The sequence below is a fragment of the Peromyscus leucopus genome, chromosome 8b, assembly GCF_004664715.2.
Source record: "Peromyscus leucopus breed LL Stock chromosome 8b, UCI_PerLeu_2.1, whole genome shotgun sequence".
Classification (NCBI taxonomy): Eukaryota; Metazoa; Chordata; class Mammalia; order Rodentia; family Cricetidae; genus Peromyscus; species Peromyscus leucopus.
This window is the reverse complement of record NC_051086.1, coordinates 47099873-47108152: the sequence shown is the minus strand read 5'-3', so window position 1 is coordinate 47108152 and position 8280 is coordinate 47099873.

Genomic DNA, 8280 nt, shown 5'->3' with positions numbered 1-8280 from the left:
AAGATGACAGAATGCCATTTGGCCCCTTTACTGGGCTTGCTACATTCCACTCATCCGCTCAGGAAAACCTCAAGAGAGGAGTGAGAGAGAAGAGACGCACTCTAGGTTCCTTTCTGATGCGGTGGTAAACAGTGACCCAAAACAACCTGGGCAAGAAAGGGTTTATTTCACTTACAAATCACAGATCACCATACAGGGAAGTCAGGGCAGGAACCTGGAAGCAGGAGCGGAATCTGAGGCCATGGAGAAATTCTGTTTACCGGCTTGCTCTTCATGGCCATCTCCGCCTGCTTTCTTATACAACCCAAGACTATCTTCCCAGGGCACCAACCAGTGGCCTGGACCCTCCTACATCAATCAATAATCAAAGACACCTCCCCTCAACCCATGGACATGCCCACATTTGATGGAGGCTATTCCTGTCAAGGTTCCCTCTCCCCTGGGGACTCTAGTTTTGTGTCAAGTTGACAAACGTTTAACAATCACAAGACCACAACCTGGGGAGGCTTTAATGAAGGAATTCACCTTTCCCTGAAGGTTTCCTCTGGGTCTTTGAGTTGGAGCCAGGACAGGTGGCAGTCACTAGGAAGTGGTGATTAGCAGATCACGATCAGGTGAGACCTGCTGCAGGGCAACATATTTACTTAGTCATTCCCTGCAGAAGAATGAGCAGATGGAATCCTAGATCGCCACCAACGTTTCATTAGCTTAACCTTGGATGTGAAGAGATGCAGAAAGCTAAAACTTTGGAGTGCAAGGAACTATTTGTTACTGCTCCTCTCCTCTAAAACAAACAAACAAACAGGTGGAAATCTCCCTACTCATGAAAACCCAGACAGAGCATGAATGTAAGACCCAGAAACGAGGCTTCTCTTTGTAAAAAGGGAAATGGTGACCAGTATTTGCTCATCAGAACACTTCAATATGGAGTACATAATGTTTTGATGGTTAGTACAATTATTCAGAACTATGCCAGCAGCCACCAGTGTTCTGGGAACCTCTCAGGTAGAAGCAGATGTTAGCTTTATTAGAAGGTTCTTGTGTCCCAAAGCAGGGCACAGACTGTCTGTCCCTTTCAGGTCCTATTTTCCCACAAATAAATGTCTGTTGTGTGTGAATTATGGACAGGATGGGCACTCTGCTGGGCACTTGGGCACTGGGGTAGTAGCAGGAAGCTCAGCCTGTACTCTCTCTTACATCTTCTGCTGATGTGAGTTTCTCTTATGTTTTTTTTATATATATTCTTCCTTAATGTGGGCCAAATCAATGAACCCAAGCTCCTTCCTTCCATGTACATGTACACATGCGCTAGCCCATTTGTTTTACAGACCAGCACCAGCACATCTTGGGGAGCAGCTGACACTGTCCACTTCCACCCCTTCATTTCCTAGTGTCTACTTTATAACAAGTCTCCCCCCACCGCCCAAGCCCACCCACCTACTTCTCTAAATCCCCCAGGTCTCAAATCTGTCTTCTCTGGAAAATGCCTTCGAGATATAATATCCACCGTAAGACCTGTCCTCCAGGCCATACAGCCTTCATCATGCATTGACTCGACCATGCTGTAGCATCCACGTCTTTCCCACTTGCTGTGTGAGGGTTCGTCATCACCTATCACATCTGCAGTTCTTAGAAGGGTAGACAGCATTGCATCATTGACATTGACACCGTGTTCTAATTCTTGAGGTTTATAGTCAAGCACTTGGTTAGCCATTTCACCGACAATCAAGACAAGCTATTAAGACTAAGTCAGATGTGTGTGTGTGTCCTAACACTAGGGAGGTTGAAGGCCCTAGTTTAACCTCAAAACAAAACAAGCAAACACTCAAAGAGATGTTCTAATGATGCTAGAGCATCCATCATGAGGCAGATGTTTCAAAGATGCCTGAATCAGCACAGCATGCTTTGACCCAACACATTTATTTGAATCATACACTTATCTTGTCATTAGGTCTAACTACTCATGAGCACCAGGAGCTATCACACTTCAAAACAACAGCTGCCTCAACATCTAACTGCGAAGCCACCATTTTAGCTTTGGTTACTGTGCTTATTTAAAAGTATTTTAATGTCCTTTTCTACTGTTCTATATCATAACGATAACCATATTGTACCAGGCTTTTGTCCCCAAATCATGACACAGAGACTTATTAGTTCTGAATGCTTGGCCTAGCTTAGGCTCATTCCTGGCCACCTCTTTTAACTTAATTGACTTGTTTCTCTTTATCTGCCTTTGCCTCGGGCCTTCTTACTTTCCCTCTGTAGATCTGACTTTCACTGCTGCTAGCAGCTGCCTGGCTTCTGGCCCCAGGCGTCTCCCTCCTTCTCTCCTTCCCTCCTCTCGTCTTCCTCGTATTCTTCTTTTTGAACCTAGAGTCTCCTCCTATTTATTCTCTCTGTCTTCTGGGTCCCCCACCCTTTCTCTGCCTAGCTATTGGTGATTCAGCTTTTTATTAGACCTATCAGGTGCCTTAGGCAGGCAAGGTGAAACAAATGCAGCACACCTTTACATAATTCAATGCAGCATAAACAAAAGTGACACACCCTTTATACAGTTAAAGTAATATTCTGCAGCAGAAACAAGTATAACACACCTTTGCCCAGTTAAAATAATATTCCACAACACCATATCACATGAAATGTGGGGTGGGGTGTGCTGTGTGTGTTATGTGTGAATATATGGGGGGGTTAGTGTGTGGGATGCATGTGTATGTGGTATGTGCAGTGGTGGTGGTGGTGGTGGTGTGTGTGGTGTGTGTGTGTGTGTGTGTGTGTGTGTAGTTTTTTTCTCATCTTCATCTCTTATCTGCTTACTCTGCCATTTTGTCGATCAGTCTACTCTTAGTTTAGTCCTATAATAATCTTAATATCTAGTAGAACAGAGTTCCTGCATTGTTTTTCCTCAAGGATGTCTTGATTGCTTTTTGGTCTTCTACATTTGTTAATATTAGGGATAAAAATCTCCATTGTTACCAAAACTATTGCTAACATTTTGAGTGAGATTACACAAAAAGCTGAGATACATTCAGAGATAGCCACCGTCTTTATCATACTGAGTCTTAAAATGACATATCCTACTATTGAAAATACAATGGCCAATTTGGAAAAAAATAAAAATAAAACAAAGAAACAGGATTCCTCATGCCATGCCACACATAAAAGTCAACTTCAAGTAAATGTAAGTTCTAAAATGCAAAAGATCAAATGTGGGGCAGTAGACAGTGTTGATAATGTCCTCCTGGGGGGGCACTCAGGTGTGCACAAGGTCATCTATCAAACTGTATGCATGCAAACACACTTTGCCACATGGATATCCTATCTAAAGTTAATCCTGAGTCAGATACAATTCACCACTACTGAAGTTTTAGACTACTTCTAAAATCAAGTATAAAATACACTCTCAACATTAATTACCAAAGGAGTTAAAAGCCCACACCCCTCAGCATGGTCTGTCAGTTTTACAAACTTGAGAAACAGCAGATGAAAAGATGCCACGCTACCTTCGTTCTCTGCTTGAAAGATGATGAAATGTCTATATGAAAGATGTGCTCTCAAAACTAGAAAAAAGGCGGCATGCTCATAAAGGGCAAAAAAGTTGACAGCAGAGAATTATGTAAAGACAAACCTTATTAACTGACCCCTTCTCCTCCTGGTCATGTCTCTGCTCAGTTGAACACTTGCCCAAGCCCCCTGCCTTTGCAGCTACACACACACACACACACACACACACACACACACACACGCACGCACACACACACACACATACACACAGAGTTTACTATTCCTCATCGAGTTGTATATCACGTGCTTAGTCACTGCTTCTTTTAGCCCTCATTTCCACATCAGAGCTCTCAGGCCACAAGACACTTGTATCCAATACCTGGAGTACTTTTCTCCTGTTCCCCTGTCTCATGTCAGTTTACTCCTCCACCCCTGTGAGGATCCTAAATGTCCCACTGCCCCTGTCTGTCAGTCAGCTTCTATCACTTTATCAGATAACTTGGGAGGAGCGCAGAGAGCTTGGCCTTGTTTTCCAGGTTGTAGCCCGTGACTAGTTGTTTCCATGGCTTTGGGCCTTTGCTGAGGCCTCGCATCCTGGTGAGACCACGTGGTGAGCAGATAATCAGCTTCATGGGCAGCTTGCGAAGTGTAGGAGGGGGAGAATCTGGGACCCACAGTCCCTTGAAGGGCATATCCCCAGTGACCAGAAGACTTCCCATGAGGCTCCACCTCTTAAAGATCCCAACACCTCCCAATAGTGCCAAGCTGAGGACTAAACTTTTCTTTTTAGCTGCATGTGCCTTTAGGGGATCTAAACATTCCTTGAATTAAAAAAAAACAAAAACAAAACTGAAGCAATATGTAAGATGCAGAGTATAGATAGGGAGGGATTGGCGTCTTTTCTGATGATGTCATCGTTAGCTAGCATTTGCTTTTAGTTGTCCGGTTTGTCTATCCTTTGTCTAACAAAACCCTGGCATTTGCCCATTTTACCCGGATACCACTGACCATGTTAACGTGGGTCACCCTGACTTCTGCAGACTTTCTTGGGCGGCAAGGACTTGGTGAAGTGAGCCTCTTCTCCAGCCCTTCTGCGGACTGTCTTACCCTGACAAGTGAGCCCTTATCACCTCATCTCAGCAATGCCCACGTTCAGCCCCTCTCACAGCTTACTTCCTCTTCAACCTGTAAAAGGATGGCTGACATTGTTAATTACAAAGAGGAAAGTGTTGTGTGCACTTGTATTTGTCCCACATAACGGCCATGTGTTCACTCTTCTGCCTTCCCAGGACGTGACCTAAACCCTCAAGGTTTCATCTCTCTTATCAAAATGGCTTCAGCATCCATTGCTAGCTGCAGGTTTTGTTGTCATTGTTGTTGTTGTTGTTTTTCTGAAGGTAAAGTATAGTTATCAGATCTTCTTCACTATCCACTCAAGTCTCTCTTGGGAATCTGTGGGTGAGCCCAGGGGTGCCTAAGTCAGTCTCCCCTTCAGTCTCCAAGAGAGACAGACTTCTGATTCCATAGTTCACACTTCCTACTGGAGCCATGGGCATTCGACTCCATCATCTCACATGTATCCTTCAGCAACGACATGCACATGGGATGAGGGGAAAGATAACATTGTAGTGGAGTTTCTTACACATCGCCTTATTATACTTCTCTTTGAAATTCTGAATGTGTTATAACACTGTTAATCCGATTTATTATAGTTTTGATGTATCTAATAAAAGTTGGATTCACACTGGCCATTATGTTAAGAAAAAAATGATGATCTAATAATCCTTTATGAAAATAATCACAGATTCTTAAAAAATCATTATCTGGAAAAAACAATAAAGAACAGAGTTAGATTATTTTAGTAATTCTAGGAAAGATGTGGTAGGCATTTCTCAATTTACAAATACATCCAACAGTGTTACGTTTATTTTTGTTTTGCTTTTTTAAAAGAAGTTTTAAACTCACAAATGAAACTGCATGGAAGGTCAGGAGATCTGCTTTATGTTCACCCTCCACCCCTCCACATGGATAGTGTCTCCCACTATCAGCATCCCCCAGCATTGGGGTCCACCTGTTAGCACTAATGAACTCACACCAACTAGATAGAGTGTCACCTCAAGTCCCCAGTTTACATGCAAGTTCACGACATCTCAGGTAAGGGTTTATGGATGCCCCAGGCCACCCTTCTGCAGAAAACACCACTAGTCTCAAGCTCAAGGGTCTTTTCAGCACTTGGAAGACAGCTTTCCACAGCCACAGAACAAGATGCTTTAATTATCTTGATCTTTAATTATCTGATCACCTGATGATCTTCCCCAGCAGTCTGAACAGCTTTGAATGGAGCCTCTGAATGGAAATTTAAGCTTTCTTAGGTCTAAAGTAAATAGTACTGTGGTCTGAGAAGCCTCAGTAGGTAAAGGCACCATACGCCTAGACACATGACTTATGTCTCTGAGACTGACATGGTGAAGAGAATAGACCTTGGCAAGTTGTCCTCTGACCTGCACATGCACACTGTAGTATATGTACACAAAACAGAGAGAGAGACAGAGACAGAGACAGACAGAGACAGATAGAGACAGAGGAAGATAAACAGAGATTGATTGATTGATTGATTTTAAAATGAATGGTAATAAATAGTGGTCATTTTCTGTATTTCCTCCTACTGATTAATATCTATTTCTATTTCCTGTTTTGTGATGTTCATAGGAACGGCTTTTAATGTTCACAATTACTATGATTTTTGAGATTGACTTGGTAATTTTAAAGACAAAAATCTCTCAAAAGGCCAGGGTTTTGGGATCGGGTTTGTTATTTTATTTTATTTTTTTCTTTTTTGCCTTCAGCAATTTCTTTTAGCCTATTGGGATCATCCTTTTTAAAATCTTTTACATATTAATCACATAAGTACATTACAATTTTATGGTGAATAATCTAGAAAGTTGTATATACTCTTCAGGTTTGAACTGCTCCTACACATTTATAATGGATTTTACCTACTTGTTTTAAAGTCATTCCTGGACCCTCTTAAACACATATTAGTTGGATGATCACAATAAATCAGGTACCCTTCTAGAACCAGGAGAGGGGATGCTGAGATCCACAAACTAGACAAAAGGCCCCTGCTCTCCTGGAGCTCACACATGTGAAGACACGGTTAATAACAAAGACACTTACATATGTCAGATGAAGGACAACGAACCAAGATACAGAGTGACAGGACAGGGTGACATTTTAGAAATGGAGGTCAAGAGAGGCCTCCCTGATCAGGTAGCAATTGAGTTCAGGCTGTAAGGGAGTGAGGTCATGGTTCAGTCAACTAAATAAACAAATGGATGCAGTGTGCAGAAAAGACTGGGATGTTATGGAGTTCCTTCAGGTATCACCACCAGCAGGGAAAAAAACAGGAAGAGGAGAGAGGGAAAACTCTGGGCAGCTGGACTTGGTCAGTCAGACTGGATCAACACTTCTAGAGAGTCTGATGCCATGGCTTATTCTTCTTACACACTTAAACACAGTAAAACTTTGGGAGAAATGTCTCCGTGTGGCAATTCTCATAACAAAGCTTCGGGCATAGTGACATAGAAATTCCCATGATAGCAAAGCATCTGTGACCTTTGCGATAAGAGTGAGTTCTGTTGACTGATAGACGGTGCTCAGGACAAGGGCCTAAGGAGGAAGAATTTGTAATGAGCATAAGGAGAGATGCTACTGACAGAGGATGCAAAGTACATGGGACTGCTTTCATAAGGATGAGTTCTATTCACTGAGAGATAAAGCTCAGGATAAGGGCCTACGCCATGTTCAAGACGTTGGGGTTCGGGAAGGCTAGCTCCACAGAATAGCAGAAGATCACCAGGTTGTTAGACAACATCCACTCCAGCCTTCCAGGTGACCAGGCACCATTCTTTTCCTTTCATTGAAGAAAACAGGCCCGCCCTGATTGACAATCCGGGTTTCTCCAAGGCTTTCTCTAAGCTGTGCTTCCTACACTGGGTAAGAGCTGTACTTTAACAGGACGCTGAGGGAGCACACAATGGGAGCCCCAGGGTGCTGCTGGGAGCAGGGCCAGTGGGGCTTCTGGGAAGAAGTAACATTTAATCCTAGACTTTAAAGAAAGGCTACATGAGAGTATTGGTTAATTTTAACTTGACTGAGGTATGAGCTACCAAGACTTCGATCAAAATTGTTTTGGGGGTGAGATTAACATTTGAGTTTGAAGTAAAGCCGAGTTACTTCCTTCATGTGGGACAATCTTATCCAATCAATAAAAAAAAAATCTGCACTGAACACAAGGATGTGTAAGAGCAAAACTCCCTGTATGGCTGTTTTGAGTTGGACATCATTGGCCTTTCTAGGGAAACCAAAGCATGAAGTCTTGTTGCGTCTCAAGCCTGACACCCTTCAGACTGGAATTCAGCTTCAGGCTCAGAGTAGAACTGTAGCTAGAGCTATTCTGGGGTCTCCACCTTGCCGACCACCGGCCACAAGACTTGTCCACCTCCATGATCATGTGAGCCACTGAAAATGAGAAGTGAGGAAGAGGATGCTAATAACTGTTTGTGTGGTTCCAAAATCCCTGCTGGGTATGCCCTGTATTCAACAGGCATTTGTGTTATGACCATTGGAAAGGCTGGAATTGTAAGTTCAGAGTGGTCCCCAGGATGACTGAGCTTCAATGAAGAACTCTTTTTGTTACAGGAACCTTTAGAGATTACTGCATAGTTTCAATTACACACTCCCTCTCTTCTTCAGAAATCTGATCAGTGGAGAAAGCAT